General features: G+C 42.8%; 1 protein-coding gene across 1 annotated transcript in view; it reads left to right on the plus strand.

The window, feature by feature from the left end:
- Positions 1 to 9,505: 9,505 nt before the first annotated feature.
- The window catches only part of LOC129528115 (chondroitin sulfate proteoglycan 4-like), a 58,061-nt gene continuing 49,961 nt past the window's right edge, over positions 9,506 to 17,605 (plus strand). Inside the window, exon 1 of the mRNA XM_063700446.1 lies at positions 9,506 to 9,578. The gene's annotated coding sequence lies outside the window, so the exon portion shown is untranslated. The remainder of the gene's footprint in view (positions 9,579 to 17,605) is intronic.

Genomic DNA, 17,605 nt, shown 5'->3' on the forward strand with positions numbered 1-17,605 from the left:
TTCTTGAACGCACCCTTTCTCCTCCCTTTCCCTAGACCCAGCTACTTGCTGAGAGTCTGCGTTTCAGCCAGCCATCTCCTAAACTGCAATCTGATCATGCATGTCCCTATTTGCTCCCTATCTAGCCCTCTTTGCGGATGGAGTCTGAACTCTTTAACTTGCTTTCCAAGACCATCATTTATTTAGTGAGTACTGTTTGCCAGGCACTTGTTCTAGGCACTGAAAAGTAGGCAGTGATCAGACTAACAAAAGCTTCTGACCTCAGAATCTTACATTTTATTTGGGGTGGTGTGGTCTTGGGGCTGGATAATAATCAAGAAAGCAAATAAAGAAGGTAATTAGAGATTATGATAAGGGCCTTGAAAGGAGTAGCCAGCCACCGACCTGTGTGCATTTGCATGTCTGTGTGTGAGGGCACTTTAAGCAGAGTGGCCAGAGAAGGCCTTTTGGAAGGACAAGGTGGGGTTTATTCTCTGACGTTTGCCCTGTGACCCCTCACATCCCTCAGCCTCCACCCTAGCTGTCCTCCTCACACTGCCCTCAGCCAGACTGGACCTTCAGGTGCTTGTGTTCACCTCTCTCCCTTCTTTCCTGTCTTCCTGTCTGCTCCATCGCTCAGGTCTTTCCAGAAGCCATTGCCTGAAACCCTCTGACTCCGCCTCCCTTGATTAGGCCCCGTGCTTCTGTTGTGTGTTTTTCAATTAATAATCAAGCAACTGTAATAACTTGATTAGCAGTCTCTCATGTTCACCATTGAATCCTCAGTACTAAATAAGATGCTTGGTATTACTTGTGGACAGAATAACCCATGCATAGGACGGCCACTTAAATCTGCCCCTTTCCAAGTGAAGTCATTAATCTCACTTTAGAGATTAGGGATAGGGAGAGACACTTTATAGTTGGATTGCTCCTTCCCTTATACCTCAGGTGGCCCTGGAGGTGCTTCTGATGGACCAACTTTCTAATATCACTTGGGTGCGCACTCTTCTTTCCAAGTGGCTTTCTTCTCTGGTAGGCTGCAGGCCTCTTTGTTTCATTGATTCTGCATCTTCAACTCCTGACAATACCTGGCACACAGTAGGCACTCTATAAATAGTAAGCCAAACAACGAAAGCATGGAACCAAAATAAAACAAAAAACCGGAGAGATGTAATTTGGATGAAGGAATGGGAACCAATTCTAAGGAGGATATAATGAATAAAATAATCACCTTCCTGGGAGAAATTGCAGAGCAGTCTAAATGTTTTATATATTTTACCAACGGAAGACTCTGGCTGCCACTCAACCATTTCCTCATTTCTGTAAGCATGCAAAATCAGGAGGTTATCTGATTATTGCTCAACTTTGTTTCACTAATACTGAAATCACACTTTTTCTTTGCTGAATGTAGCGATCACGTTTCTTTTTCCAGGAGCCAATTTCACTCGTGTTTCTATTTGCTCTTTATTATTATTTTGAGACACTTACTAGGGGCTGCAAAAGATAGGATCTACTTAGGGGTATGTGAGGACATGAACTGGCTTCAGGCTGTCAAACCAGGTTTTAACCTAGTTCCTTGCTTTTCCCCAGAGGCAATGGAAATTTCTGGCCACCAGCTGGGACTAGAACTGATTTAGTGCCAGAGAGGTGAAACGTGGGAAAATATAGGGATATTGTTTATTAATGTTACTTAGTCATTCTCAGTGGTAGCTTTTATGATTTAGAAAACATTTCCTGGTTTTGAAAACTTAACAATACAGCCTCTGAGTCTGTCAGAAATTGAGGTGGGGGCATTCAGTAATGGGAAGGCCTGGAGGATAAACTCAGCTAGTCAGTGGGTATGTAATTGCCATCTGTCAACTTTAATGACCTGAGCTCTACATTCTAGTTCTATTAAGTTTAATTATTGATGCATGTTTTAAAGAGAGAAAAGGGTGCTTATGCATATTTAGGAGAGTCTGTAGGGATCATATTCATTTCTGTATTAACTTCCTATCTTCATAAAAAACTGGATTAGTAGTGGGGAAAGCTTGGTTTGTGTCCTAGCTCTGTTTCTAACCAACTGTTGACTTTATGCAAGTCCCTAAGCTTTTCTAAGTCTGAGTTTACTCAATTATAGAATAAGGGGTCTACTAGGTCAGTTTAGTTTGGTTCATTAAATGCTTGCTTACTGCCTGCCTGTTTTAGGTCAGGTTCCTTAGTGAGAAAGCCTGAGTGAGGGATTGTAGTGCAAATGAATCACTGAGTGATTTTTCCCAGTAGAGAACGTAAGGAAGTGAGGGAAGCAGGATAGGGCAGGAGAAGATGCCAAGCGAGGATGTGGTTTCAGCTGATGTAACCTCAGCCTGATCCCAGAGGGGAATCTGGAATATGAATGGCAACACAGAGTTCTACATATTTTATAGATCAGTTCCAATCAATCTTTGTCTGTGGATTGCTCTCCAGGGTAGGGGGTGTGATATCACTGGAGCTTTTGGATAAGGCAGTTCAGGAACTGAAGGATGGGGGCACCAGCCTGTTAAAAGGGATCAAAATGGGACACCAACAGAAACTATGACACCACCCGTGTGCCAGGCACTGTGCTAGGTACTGAAGAGATGAGATACAAAAGGTATGGTCCCCGATCTTAGAAAACTTACAGAATAATGCAGGAGATAGATGCATAAATAAGAAATGTTAACACAACTTGGTAGGTTCTAGGATAAAGAAATGCACAGAGGAGCAAAGAGGGGAGGCAGATATTGCAGGCTAGATTCCCCAAAACTTTACTTGGAGCTTGACTACTCTGATGATGACCTCCTGGGTCTGAGTATCAGCTTCTTTTGCCCTCCTGCTATAGAAGATGAGAAGGAGTTTGCTAACAGGAAGGCCTTCTGGCTTTCACACTTAGTTTGTAATTGTCAACTAATCTTTCCCAGCTTTTCCTTATCTTTTCCAAAGCTTCATTCAAGCTTGGCAATAGGCACCCAATTCCATTGTCTTCATAGTTACTATTTATTTGCCCTGTTTTTAAGAGCTCAGCATTTCATAGCCAGGCCTAATGTATTCCTTTCTGCTCTTACACCAAGCCAGCTCACCACCAGTGAAGTTTGCAGTCATTGCCAGGGCTCTCTGTGGTTCACCTACCACCAGTGACAGTGTCGTAATTACCATTTGAGTAGTGGGTGGTCCAGCTCCAAATCTCATCTTATCATCTGCTTTTTCAGACCACTTCCAGTACCAATTGTCACAGGTTGGGCTTCTGGGGAGGCAGAATCTGAAATGGAACTTAGCATGCAGGAGGTTTATTAGAGAAAGCTCATAGGATCAACTCCTATGGAAGGGAAAGAAGCATTCTGGGGTAGATGGAGGAGTTGAATTGCAATTTCATCTCAGTTGAAGCCTCAGCTACCTCTCTTGAGAGTTGTGAAGAGGGAATGACCATTCAGAGCTTTCCAGAGTTGGGGTGAGAGAACACTGAGCCTTTTATACACCCATGTCATATCTCTGGGTCACCCCAGGAAGCAGGTATGGCCTTGGGAAAGGCAACTTTCTTCACCAGTATCAGTCCCTGAAAAGAGATGATAATATAAGGTGGAATAGTCATTGCATAATAAATTTACTAACATATTTCTTTTGTTATTTTCCTCTTAGCATCTTTTTATGGTGAAAGCTATGTGGAGTTCAACATCATAGAAGTTTCCTCTGAGCTATCTCTTCAATTAAAATTTCATACCAGCAAACCACAGGGATTACTTTTGCTTGCAGCTGGGACAAATGACTATTGTATAATAGAACTTAAATCAGGAACCTTATGGGTATGATTTTAAATCTTTAAAACACATATAAGCATATAATTACTGGAGAGTAAAGCAGTTGAGAGAGAAAGAGAACAAAACAGCTACATGTATTGATTGCTGTTATTTCATTAGAATAAAATGATGTGCCATTTGTATAGGTTGGGATCTCCTTCAGTTTTACTAGCATGGCTTAAATATTCCAACTTTAAAATTTCCTGAGTTTAGTATGTAATCTATAAGCATGGGAAGAGTTTTCATGTGCAAATTTCTCTCTTCTTTTTCTTTTGTGAAAGGTCCGATTTTCTCAATAAAACATTATGAAATGAAAAGTGAGATGAGATTGATTAATTATGATTCTTTTTCAGGTGAGAGTAAATTTGGGTACAAGTGAACAAATGCTTCTTTCTGAGCAGAGACTTCATATGGATGACCTGGTTTGGCATTTGGTGGAACTGTGCTATGTTAAGCATAATATTTCCTTTGTTATTGACAAACGTTATGAGACAACTGGCCAAATGGCAGCTGGTGGGATGCATAATTTGAATTTTCAACATGGAATCTATGTAGGAGGCCGCAGGGCACTCAATGTACCTTATCTGTACGGAAAGCTCCCCAATTTTTGAGGATGTATGAAGGATGTGGTATTTAACCAGAGGGAGATCCTTACGTCCCTTAGATCTTACCCTGGTTTTAAGAAGGTTTATGAGGTGTCACTAGGATGCAATGAGGAGTTTTTTTTGCAGGGGAGGATGAAGCCGTCAATTTCTTTAGCTCCAGATTCTCTGTCACTTTTCCAGAATGGAAAGTGCAAGGGTAAACACTATTGGAATTTACTTTGCAAACTGTAACTCAGCAAGCCTTGCTTTCATTTCAGTTGGGTAAGGAAGGAGATTTTGTGCTTTGTAAATAGATGAAGGTCTGTTGAAGGCTTATGTAGGAGGGCATAAAAGTAAAACTCAGCTTTCTTCTTTTAGTTTTGTCAGTGACAACAAGTGGCATGTTATTCAATTCAAATTCACAGGGGAGTATCTGGACCTAACAGTGGATGAAAAAAAGGTAAGGAAGTCACTGCCTTTGCAAAGCAAACATTTGTATCTGAAGGAGCCCTTTTTGTGGGAGGTCTTGATAACCAAATGTGGGAATAAGTAAAGAGGTTAGAACTTGCCTCTGTGCCTGGGAAATTTGCTCGAGGAACCTCTTTCAAAGGGTGCTTAAGAAGCTTGGACGCCAATTCAGAAAAGAGAGCATTAAGGGACGCCCTTGTTTTCAAAGATATTCCTGCTGTTGTAAAACTGAGAGTGTTGATAACACAAATCCTTCCGTAACAGCGATAGAAAATCTGCATCAGTCAGAAGTTTTCCTTTCCACTGTCGTCCCTGAGGTCATCAAGCCTTTTCTTCAAGATGAGAGTAGCAATTTCTTGGTTTTGAATAACTTGGAGGTCCAAGAAGGTGGACCTTACTGAAACAAAGGCACATGAAACTGGATGTGAAATTTAAGGATTTGGGTATCCATCATTCTCAAATACTATTTAAAATAGAGGGAAGGCCTATTCATGGGTTCCTTCAATTAGATGTGCCACCTGAGCAAGAAATGGAGACAGCTTTTACCATGTTAGACTTATGGCAAGGAAAAGTTTGATATGTCCATGATGGTTCAGAAGGACCTATGGATTATTTTACATTTTTGGTTTCTCCCAATAGCAAGAAAGAAATGCCATTATATCTGCAAGAACGTGTTCCACATGTGTTTAACATTATTGTCATTCCAGTCAATGATCCCCCATACCTTAAGTTACCAGAAGGAAACTTGCTTCTTCTATTTGAGAACTCTAAGAAACAACTGACCCCAAGTATGATAGACATGTCAGACCCTGACACAGATTCTTTGAGTCTTTGTATTTCAGTTCTTGGCAACTTCAATTCAGATGCTGGGGTTTTAGAAAATGCAGGTGATCCCGGGAATGCCATTAATCATTTTACACATGAAGATTTAAGAGATGGCAACATTTTCTATGTGCACAGGGGTCATCGAAACTCTCAGATTGTTCTGAGAGCAAGTGATGGAGAGCTGGTTAGTAATACAGCAGTGGTGCGGATCATGGCTGTTTCTTGGGACTTTGCAGTGGCCGTTAGAACTGGTGTGGTCATAGAACAGGGTGGCACTCCTCTGATTACATGGAGTAACTTGTCAGTGGAGGTTAATGGTAAATGGCATGAGATGGAGACCCACTCTGACATCACTCATCCACCTCAGTATGGCCAGATTCAGCGGTGAGGGTCAAGTGGGAAATGGAAACAAGTTAGTACCTTTTCTCAGTGTTCTGTTGATCGGAGTCCGGTCCAGTACTATAGTACATTGAAAGAATTGCAGCTAGAAAATGTTACAGATCATTTTAAATTTAAAGTTAACATAGAAGGAAAAGTCAGTGAAGAGCTGATATTTCCAGTTACAACACAATGGCTGAAGTTTATCCTGAAAAATGTTCCTCTAGAGATGAGTCAACTAAACAAGAACATATTGAATTCTGATCGTTTGCAGGCTGCAACAGAGGGTGTGGAAGTAGCTGAGAGGGAACTACATTTTAAGTTATTGATCCCATCTAAGAAAGGAAAATTGGTACTTGGCAATAAAGTTCAAAAAACAAACTCAATCTTCAGCCAAAAAAATATTACAGACTCTAAGATAAGTTATGAACCTCAGGAGAGGCCAAGGGAAGACTCACAGGATACTTTTAGGTTTTTGGTTGTTGCAAAATACATAGACTCAAAAGATTATACTTTCAGAATCAACTTTAAAGCAGATAAGACATACTTTATTTTAACTAACAGAGGATTATGTGTAAAAGAAGGAGAAGGAAAATTAATTACAAAATCAGAACTATTTGTTCAAATTTTGGACAATCAGATCTTCCAATATAAAATCTCCAAGGGCCCTCACCATGGGAAGCTGAAATTGCTTAACTTGTCTGATTCTCTGGAAAGTAATGACAATATCACTATGTTCACAAATCAAGAGAGAGTGAGGGAACAGGTGATCTATGCTCATGATGACTCTGAGACTGAGTCTGATGAGTTCTTTGTTGTGGCCTTCACCAAAGGACTGGGGGGAACAGTCAGGGATCTTGACTCAGAGCATTCATCTACAGAAATAAAAGTCACACTTTCCGTTGGGTTAAAGAATGATGAGAAAGCAGTACGCATGATAGATAAGGTCTTTCATGTTGTGTGGAACGGCCAGCGCTTATTGACCCTGGCAGATCTCTGTTACCATGACCCTGACTTAGATTTTGATAATGGGCAGTTGCTGTACACCCAGCGGGGCATCCCAAATGGGGATTTGGTGTGAGGCAGAGACCCCACTCAGAAACTCTACCAGTTCAGGCAAGAAGACCTGCGGGAAGGGCACGTGCTTTTCAGGCATCAGGGTGCAGACTCGGATTGCTTCGTGCTGTTTGTGACAGATGGTGTCCACTACACATCATCTCTTCTCAAGGTCAGTGTGTCAGACCCTTATGTCCAGATAGCCAACAACATGGGGCTGCTCATACAGAGAGGAAAGGATGGCAGCCTCACAGTGGCCAACCTAAGTGTCACCACAAACCAAAATGTCAGAACAGACCACAAGATTGAATTCCACATTGTGCAGGCCCTAAAGCATGGCAGGATCCTGGTCAATCATCCTGTTTCCCACTCATTTTCTCAGGATGACTTGATGATGTGTGATTTATAGGCACGATGGCAGTGATGACTTTGATGTATTCAACCTGAGAGTGAAAGTTAAAGCCACATACTTAGAGGTGAGAGTCGGTGTCTATGTTCAAGTGTGCTTGGAAGGTCACCCACATCACACGCAGGTTCTGCACATCAAGACTCTTGTAGTTGAAGAAAGAAAACCAGTAAAACTGAATACAGGAAGGCTCCAGGTAGGTAATTATCCTATCCATAGCACCAAGAATTCTCATTCTTACAGGTGCTAATAATCTGTTTGCTTCTGAAAGCTCTTTTTGTGTTGATTTCTCCCCTGGTATTAGGAGTGAATTTTTAAAAATATAGACGCCATTGAGAAGAAAACTTGGAAGGTTTCATGATTTTGATGCTACCAATTTTCCTACAGTTGGAAATGGAATGTAAGCAATGCTCAGGCTTATTTTAAAGCTGGGCTCACGTGTGCATACATGTGCATCATATATATGTTTAGTACAGTAAAAACTTGGACTAAGGGAGAGAGGTATATATTATGGTAAATTAAGAGATCTTTTATTCATTATCCATAGCAACACTGCCAATATTTCATTTGATCTGAGTTATATTTATGATGTGCTGAAGCACAGTATAAAAACTTGGACAAATTTAACAAATGTAAGAAACATTCCTAAGATACCAGCAAATACTATATTATATAGTTTCTTTAGGTCTGAATGTGGCCTTGTTTAGTATCCTGAAAGTGATGGTTAAAACTAGCCTAGACCAGTGGGATGTCAGAGGTGAGACCAAAAATCACCTGGTTTTCTGGGCCTCCTACTGGAAACTTCCAGCAGGCACAGCCATGCTGATCAGAGTTAGGAAGGGGTGTTCTTTTTTAGGGTAATGCTGTGTAGGGTGTGGGATGTGTAAGCTGTGATTTATAACAACTGGCCACAAATGCAGGCTATTCTGAATCTACCCTCAGGACTGCAAACAAGTTTACTTTTTTGCTAGATGCAGCCAATAAAATTAAGTAAAAATGAATTCAAATCAGAATGGGTTAAATAGTTTTGAATAAGACTTTGAATAGTGAGTTTGGAATAAGAACCAGCTTTTTTGTTCGTTTTCAAGAGCTTATATTTAAGTTTCCCCACAAGGGGGCATATGCAGCCCAATGACTATACATCAGTTATAATCAGATTTGAGATGGAGTTCGCGGAATAAAAAAAATACGTATTGAAAATGCTGAGCCAGTTAAAATGGGGGATGATAACTTTCCTCTCAAGGTCTTACAAGTTTACTGACCCAACTGCTGCGTCTTCTACCATCTTGTATTCCTTCTCCTTACACTACCATTTTATTTCTTTCACCTCAACCTTGGAGTCCTGGGTTTTTTTGCTGCTGTGAATGACACTTGGTTAATACATTAGTAGCTACTTAGGTGTTGCTGACCATTACTTTTTTTTTGTGACCAGGGCCAATATTAAAAATATTGGCATGGGCACCAAAACAGACTCAGGCTTAAACTGTGTATCAACCCTAAGTACAACTTAAGCCAATTGTGGATGTTAATATAAGACAATGTGGTTTTCAACAGTCTTCACTTCTACATTTATTAATATGTTTTTCTTTCTGTGTCTATATATGGTGTGTGTGAACTCAAGGCTGGGCATGAAGATAATATTCCTTCAGAGGCAGTGTTCATAGTCAGAACTCCACCAATGCATGGATACCTCCAAAAATTCATACCAGAAAAAGGCAGCTTGGGTGCAGATGAAAAGTCCCTTTGACTTTTACACAACCGGATGTGGAGGATGGCAATATCCTTTATGTTCAGACATCCCCCGACCAAGAACAGGACTGTTTTTCCCTGGATGTGATGAATGGTTTCCAAGTTGTGAGCAGAGTCGAAATCTTGGTGGACACCACGCCTAAGTGGATTTTTCTGCAGGTACAGAATTTCACAGTTCAAGAAGGTGGCTCCACACCACTTCTAGAAGACTACCTTAAAATTCCAAGCAAATATTTTGAGAGATTTGACTGTGAATTTGTTCTACTTAAACCACTGAAACACAGTTATGTTAAAAGTTCTAATTTTCCAAGAGGAAAGCTAATGAAATTTATTGGGAAACAGGTAATAACTCTCAGTTTGTGTAATTGGGAATGTTGGGGAGGAGAAAAAAATGGGTATTTATTATTTAGATTTATGGGAATGATGGTGTGTCTGGCATTGGTGGGTTCTTGGTCTCACTGACTTCAAGAATGAAGCCGCGGACCCTCGGGGTGAGTGTTACAGCTCTACAGCTCTTAAGGTGGCGTGTCTGGAGTTTGTTCCTGCTGATGTTCGGATGTGTTCGGAGTTTCTTCCTTCTGGTTGGTTCGTGGTCTCGCTGGCTTAGGAGTGAAGCTGCAGACCTTCGCCGTGAGTGTTACAGCTTTTAAGGTGGCGCGTCTGGAGTTGTTCATTCTTCCCAGTGGGCTCGTGGTCTGGCTGGCTTCAGAAGCGAAGCTGCGGACTTTCACGGTGAGTGTTATAGCTCATGAAAGCAGTGTGGACCCAAAGAGTGAGCAGTAGCAAGATTTATTGCAAAGAGCGAAAGAACAAAGCTTCCACAGCGTCCAAGGGGACCCGAGCGGGTTGCCACTGCTGGCTCGGGCAGCCTGCTTTTATTCTCTTATCTGGCCCCACCCACGTCCTGCTGATTGGTAGATCTGAGTGGTCTGTTTTGACAGGGCACTGATTGGTGCATTTACAATCCCTGAGCTAGACATAAAGGTTCTCCACGTCCCCATCAGATCAGTTAGATACAGAGTATGGACACAAAGGTTCTCCAAGGCCCACCAGAGCAGCTAGATACAGAGTGTTGACTGGTGCACTCACAAACCCTGAGCTAGACACAGGGTGCTGATTGGTGTGTTTACAAACCTTGAGCTAGATAGAGTGCTGATTGGTGTATTTACAATCCCTGAGCTAGACATAAAGGTTCTCCAAAGCCCCACCACAGCAGCTAGATACAGAGTGTCCATTGGTGCACTCACAAACCCTGAGCTAGACACAGGGTGCTGATTGGTGTGTTTGCAAACCTTGAGCTAGATACAGAGTGCTGATTGGTGTATTTACAATCCCTGAGTTAGACATAAAGGTTCTCCAAGGCCCCACCAGAGCAGCTAGATACAGAGTGTCCATTGGTGCGTTTACAAACCCTGAGCTAGACACAGGGTGCTGATTGGTGCGTTTACAAACCTTGAGCTAGATATAGAGTGCCGATTGGTGTATTTATAATCCCTGAGCTAGACATAAGGATTCTCCACCTCCCTACCAGACTCAGGAGCCCAACTGGCTTCACCCAGTGGATACCACACCGGCGCTGCTGGTGGAGCTGCCTGCCAGTCCCGCGCCGTGCGCCCGCACTCCTCAGCCCTTGGGTGGTCGTTGGGACTGGGCGCCGTGGAGCAGGGGGCGGCGCTCATCGAGGAGGCTCGGGCTGCACAGGAGCCCATGGAGGGGGTGGGAGGCTTAGGCATGGCGGGCTGCAGGTCCCGAGCCCTGCCTCGCGGGAAGGCAGCTAAAGCCCGGTGAGAAATTGAGCGCAGCGCTGGCGGGCTGGCACTGCTGGGGGACCCAGTACACCCTCCGCAGCCGCCGGCCTGGGTGCTAAGCCCCACATTGACCGGGGCCGGCAGGGCCGGCCGGCTGCTCCGAGTGCGGGGCCGCCACGCCCACGCCCACCCGGAACTCCAGCTGGCCGGCAAGCACCGTGCACAGCCCAGGTTCCCGCTCGCGCCTCTCCCTCCACACCTCCCCGCAAGCTGAGGGAGCCGGCTCTGGCCTTGGCCAGCCCAGAAAGGGGCTCCCACAGTGCAGCGGTGGACTGATGGGCTCCTCAAGTGCCGCCAAAGTGGGAGCCCAGGCAGAGGAGGCGCCAAGAGCGAGCGAGGGCTGTGAGGACTGCCAGCACGCTGTCACCTCTCAATGGGACCTTGGAGGGTGTCTAGTCTACCTCCCAGCAGATGCTAGAAGCCCTTCCACAGTATTCCTATAGAAAGGTTATCTAGCCAGTGCTTAAACATCTTCAGTGACAGGGAACTTACTACTTGCTGAGATGAGCCCTTCCAATGTAAATACGCTCCAATTTTTAGATAGTTATTTAGGCTGAGCTGAAATCTGCCATTTAAAAACTTTTTCTCCTAGGCGCTGGCTCTAGTACCCCAGATTTATTCTGTACCAGAGGTACCTCTGGTACAGAATAAAACATATGCCTGCTAGATTCATTCATAGTATGATTCTCCTAGAATCATACTATTCTGGTACAGAATAAATCATACCCATCCTTTCATGAAAGCTTTTTAAGTATTTGAAAGAAAAGATGATCAGATTTCTTTGAATTTTATCTTTCTTAGGTTAAACATCCCTAGTTTTCCAGCTTTTGCTTCTATGCCATGGGTTTCCTGCACCATCCTGGTTGCCCAGTTCTAGATGAGTGCCACATTGTCACTGGCCCTGTCAGCAATATCAGGGTAATGCCCAGGTATTTAACACAAGTATGCTTTAATCATTGGTGGATTTTTTTATTCATTCATTTTCTCATTCAACCAACAGATGCTTACATGGTACGTTTTCCATATCACACCCTATGATGAACATAAGCTCTCGAAAGTTAAAATAGTCCAGTCCCTGCAATCAGGGAGCTGGGTACAATTGCCAATTTGGCATCCAATCAGCATAAAATAACCAAGGACAACTCCGGGCTGCTGTCACGTTTCTTTACTTTGGGTTAGAATGGTCTTATTGTTAGACTTTGCTTTCTTATCATGAATGAAAGAATGATTTCCACTACTTTCTTTTTAAATGTTGAAAAGTAACTTGCAGGTCCCCATCATTTCCTTTATAAGACCCTAGGAACATACACTCTCCAGGTTGGAAACCATTAACAACCGCCTACCATTTTAGAGTGTCTTTGTCTAGTCAGCTAGGAACACATGTTTGATGCTTCATTTTGCTTCTAAGAATTTCAACTCATCCATTGATTTAAATCAATTTACTAAACATCCTGTTCGAGTTACTGTGTGCAGTTACCATGGTCAGTAAAACATATTTCTCGCCCTCAAGAAATACTGCTGAGCAATCAGAGGCACCAGGTTTAACATAAGGTGCATTCTTCTTGCCTCTCACGTGGCATTTTCACAGTGGTATGGTGGGAATAAAGATTCTAACTGAAAAGCATGGGGAAACCTTCACAGAGGAAATAATGTTTCAGCTAGACTTTGAGGAGAGAGTGAAAGAGCAGGGAGATAACAGAGGAGGAAACAGAGAAAAGCAGGGCAAGCAAAGGGAACAGCATGGCCAAGGGCATTCTAGAGGGACGGGGAGTTGTCCAGGAGGTGGAGGAGTGGCAGAGTGTACTTGGAGCTAGTCTGTGGAGGAGTCCTCCCCTTTGACCACAGGAGATGTAACCTGAATTACACGTCAAGGGGGCTAGACTTAACCAGGGGATTTGGGGAGCCCTGGGGAGAATCAGAGAATGCTGAGGGTTGGAAAAGACCTTAGACATCAGTGCTTCTCAGTGGGGGTCCCAGGGAAGGTGACACTTTAGTGACCTCATGCAGGTGGGGTCCCAGGGAAGGTGATGCTTTAGTGACCTCGTGCAGGTATCTTTCAGTCATGGCTTCTCCCTCACAGGCTGGACAAACCATCTAAGACCATTTCAAACCTGCTCCACTGTGAGTTGAATTGAATATCTCTCTGAAAGTAGTTTGTAAATTGTAGCCCTATCTTCTGAGCACTAAATTTTGGTCCGATCCTGGTCAATTCAGTGATTAATTGTGCTGTGTAAGAGGCGTATATTTAAGAATGACTGGGGCCGGGCGCGGTGGCTCACGCCTGTAATCCCAGCACTTTGGGAGGCCGAGGTGGGCGGATCACGAGGTCAGGAGATCGAGACCACGGTGAAACCCCATCTCTACTAAAAATACAAAAAATTAGCCGGGCGCAGTGGCGGGTGCCTGTAGTCCCAGCTACTCGGGAGGCTGAGGCAGGAGAATGGCGTGAACCCGGGAGGCGGAGCTTGCAGTGAGCCGAGATTGCACCACTGCACTCCAGCCTGGGCGACAGAGCGAGACTCCGCCTCAAAAAAAAAAAAAAAAAAAAAAAAAGAATGACTGGTTGAAACGTATGTGTCGAGATGCAGGTGTTCCCTGTGCATCTGCTGTGACAACATGCTGTTCATGTTATCATGTAGCCTTATTCACAGAGAAGAGTCAAAGTCATGGGTCCCTGCTTTCGAGGCGACCCCTTCACATTGTCTCTCCCTAGATGACTCCTGGGGTCACTAACTTTTGAGACATGGTCATTTTCACTTACAGTGACTCTAACCTCTAAAAACTAGTGGCTGCAGCCTTTAGTGACTTGGAGAGGGAGATTCCCTGGCCATTCTTGCCCTTCGTTCATTCAGCAAATAGTTTTTGAATATCTGTTTTGTGTCAGGGATGCCAGTTCTAGGTACTGGGGATAAATTGGTGAACTAACCAGGTGATAATCCCAGCCCATAGGGAGCATTTTTCCTGATGAGGGAAAGAGAGAGGCAGGAAGAAACAATAAATAAATACATGAAATAAATGGCATGTTGAATGATTTGTGCTATGGAGAAAAATAAAGCAGGAAAGGGAGCTAGGAAGTGCTGGGATCTTTAATGGAGTGTGTGTGTGTGTATTGACGTTCAATTTCTAATAGAGTGGTGAAGGAAGGCACCGTTGAGAAAACAGCATTTGAGCAGACCCCGGAGGAGGTGATGGGTAGGTGAGCTAAGTGTATATTGGAAAAACATTCAGGCAGAAGGAAGAGCAAGTGCAACAGCTTTGTGTGGGGAGCATGCCTGGTGTGTCCGAGGAGCAGCAAGTCATCCAGTGTGGCTGGTGCTGCAGGCGTGGTGGGGAGCACAGCAGATGAGTCAGCAGATCAGGTGTGGGAGGGCCCGAGGCTTCACCTTTGACCTGGAGTGAGGAGTGAGAGGGGAGCACTGGGGGATGAGAAGGTGTGAGCAGAGGAGCGCCAAATATGTCCCTGAATGGAGTTGGTGACAGGGGACCAAATACTTTTGAATCTGTCAAGATTTTCCATTAGTTTGTTGTATCCTTTAATTTCAGGCCAGCAGGTATTGTTCTGGTTTTAGAAGTCTAGGGATAGACAAATCCCCAACATACCCTCTCTTTGCCTTCGGATTAATATTATTAAATGGCATGTCATTTTGGGAAGTGCCACTCCATTAAGGAAATGATGTATTTTTCCAGGAGAAATACTCTGAACATAACTGGTATTTAAAGGTTACATTTCTAAAGTGCATTAAAACTTCTCCCACATTCTGCTTAGAGCCATCTTCCATGTTTGTTTTCAAATAGCTTAAGACAGCATGTTCCAGGAGCACATGCACAGGCCATGATCTGGAATTCTGCTGCCCACAGAACTCCAAAGAAATTCTCATAGCACCTGCGTACGAGTGGACACAACTTTCTCTTGAGACCCTTCATGAACTTTTCAACTCTTGTCAGAAACACCTCTGAAAGATCAAAAGACTTTGCTCAGAGGAAGTACGCCACAGGAATGGGTGAACTTGAACTGTTAAAAATTTTGGCTGTATTTTATCAAAATAAACACAATCCCAGATACTTTTTCAGAAGTTCAGCTACTCCTTTTGGGGTTTGGGAGTTCTCTGCTGTATGTTTGGGTCACAGACTCACTGCAGCTAAGTTCCCTTTTAGTTTTATAATCCTCTTGGTCTCTGATTTTGATTCTGTGCTCTTCAATATTTCCATCAGAGTTTTAAAGACATGAAAGGCATTTTGATCAAAGTTGTGGTTATGACAAATCCAAGAGGAATAACTAATTCTCTGGAGGATGATTTCAGAGCAAACATTAAAAGGATGAAATCTGACCAGCCTGGGCAACATGGTGAAACCTCCTCTCTACCAAAAATACAAAAAAATTCCCTGGGCATGGTGGTGGGTGCCTGTCTTCCCAACTACTTGGGAGACTGAGGTGTGAAGATCGCTTGAGCCTGGGAGGTGAAGGTTGCAGTGAGCTGAGATCATGCCACTGCACTCCAGCCTGGGTGACAGAGTAAGACCCCATCTCAAAAAAAGAAAAAAAAAAAAAAGAAGATAAAATATGACAAAAGTAAAAGTAAATGCTTGCATTTGGATTATTATAGAGAGGGAGATCTGTGTGGTTGGAGTAATTTGATTTCAGTGTAATTCATGACAGTCTGTCCACAGGGGATGTATGTTAGGTAGTTACGGGTAGCATCCTTTATTAGTTGCACAAAAACCTATTGTATTCTGAAGGAGAAGGAGCAGGATTATAGAAGTATAACCTCAGTAGGAAATATAACCTCACATACAAAGAACAGTTAAAGGACCAATGCATACTTAGTTTAGAAAAGAGAAATTTGGGCAAACTTAATAGTTGCTCTGGTCCACATGTCTCTAAAGGAGAAATTCAAGCAATGGATGAATAGAAGTTTCAGAGCTGAAATCTAACAGTTTGAATTGTCAAACAAAGCAATTACCAGCCTCAAAAATTAGTCACTCACAACACACTTTCATGTTAAAGTAGCACTTTTACCTCAGATCTTCTGATGATCAGTCCAGCATTCTCTCTGCTACACCACATTGCTCAATCGCTTTGTTCCTCCTTAATCTTTTTTTTTTTTTGAGGATGCACAGGAAGCATTTAATAAATTCAAGAGGAATTCAGCCTCACAAATTATGAAATATTGGGAAATCATTCATCATGTAAAAACTGGATATAAAAAGAAATCTTTCCTCTAGGAGATAGCCTCTTCAAAAAATAAAAAAAATAAAAACCTACAGCCAAGCTAATAAAATGGAGCACATATCTCAGCAGAACTGCAGACAATTATGCTGGTATTACTACTTTTAGTTGGTGTTGTGCTGGACTTTGAAATCAGTCCAGTAAAGCAAGAAAAAGTATATATAGAGAGATAACTAATGACTGAAGTGGAAAAATAAGAGTCATTATTTACAGATTATGTGATTGCCTATGTGGAAAGGGAAAAGAATCATATTAAGTACTTTGGACTGAGTGATAACCCCCAAAATTCATATGTTGAAGCTCCAAATCCCGGTGTGACTGTATGTGAAAATAGGATCTTTAGGAAGTATCATGAAATTATGTTGAGAGATGGCAGGAGAGAGAGAGAGAAAGAGAGTGAGAAGAGAGGAGCGAGAGACAGAGAGACAGAGAGAGAGACCGACCTATTTGTTGGTCTCCATCATGTGAAGACATGAGGAAGTGGGCATTTACATACCAGGAAGAGAGTTCTCACCAGAAGCTGACCATACTGGCACTCTGGTCTCAGACTTCCAGCCTCCAGAAATGTGAGAATATAAATTTCTGTTTTTAACCTCCTTTATTTAAAATTAAAGGAATTTGTAAGCCATTTGGTCTGTGGTATTTTGTTATGGTGGCCTGAGCTCATTAAGGCAGATTTTGTTACTGAGAAGTGAGGTATTGCAATTAAAAACAAAGAAACAAAAAAACTAAAAATGTGAAGCAGTTTTGAAACTGACAAATGAGTACAGGCTGGAAAAATTCTGATGTGCAAGCTGGAAATAAGGTTGGTAAGGGTGATTCTGGTGAGGTGTCACTGGGGAATGAGGAACATGCTATTGGGAAATGAAGAAAAGACAACCCTTGATATGAAGTGGTGCTGTATTCTAGCATTTTGTGGGAGGTAGAACTTGAGAGAGATAAAATTGGGTATGTATCACTAAGATCTGCAATTAAAGTGTTAAAGGACACAGGAAACTTCATTCTTCCTGACTGCTTACAGGAAAATGCAAAAGAGGAGACTTGAATTGCAGAAGAAATTGTTAAGGAAAAAGGAACCAGAGCTTGGAGATTTGGAAAATTCTCAGCCTATCCATACTGCAAAAATTAGAAAACTTGTGCTGAAGAGAATTCTGAAAGTGTGGCTGAACAATCATCTGATAAATAGATCATGAGTGAGATTCATGGACTATATCAGCCATCTTAACAGAAATGAGGTGAAAGACTGGATTATACTAGAAGAGACACTGCCACTTAGATTGTGCCACCTAAAATAGACATACAAGGCAGAACAGGCAAGGCTGTCACACTTCTTT

The sequence above is a fragment of the Gorilla gorilla genome, chromosome 19 (assembly GCF_029281585.2).
Source record: "Gorilla gorilla gorilla isolate KB3781 chromosome 19, NHGRI_mGorGor1-v2.1_pri, whole genome shotgun sequence".
Taxonomy (NCBI): domain Eukaryota; kingdom Metazoa; phylum Chordata; class Mammalia; order Primates; family Hominidae; genus Gorilla; species Gorilla gorilla.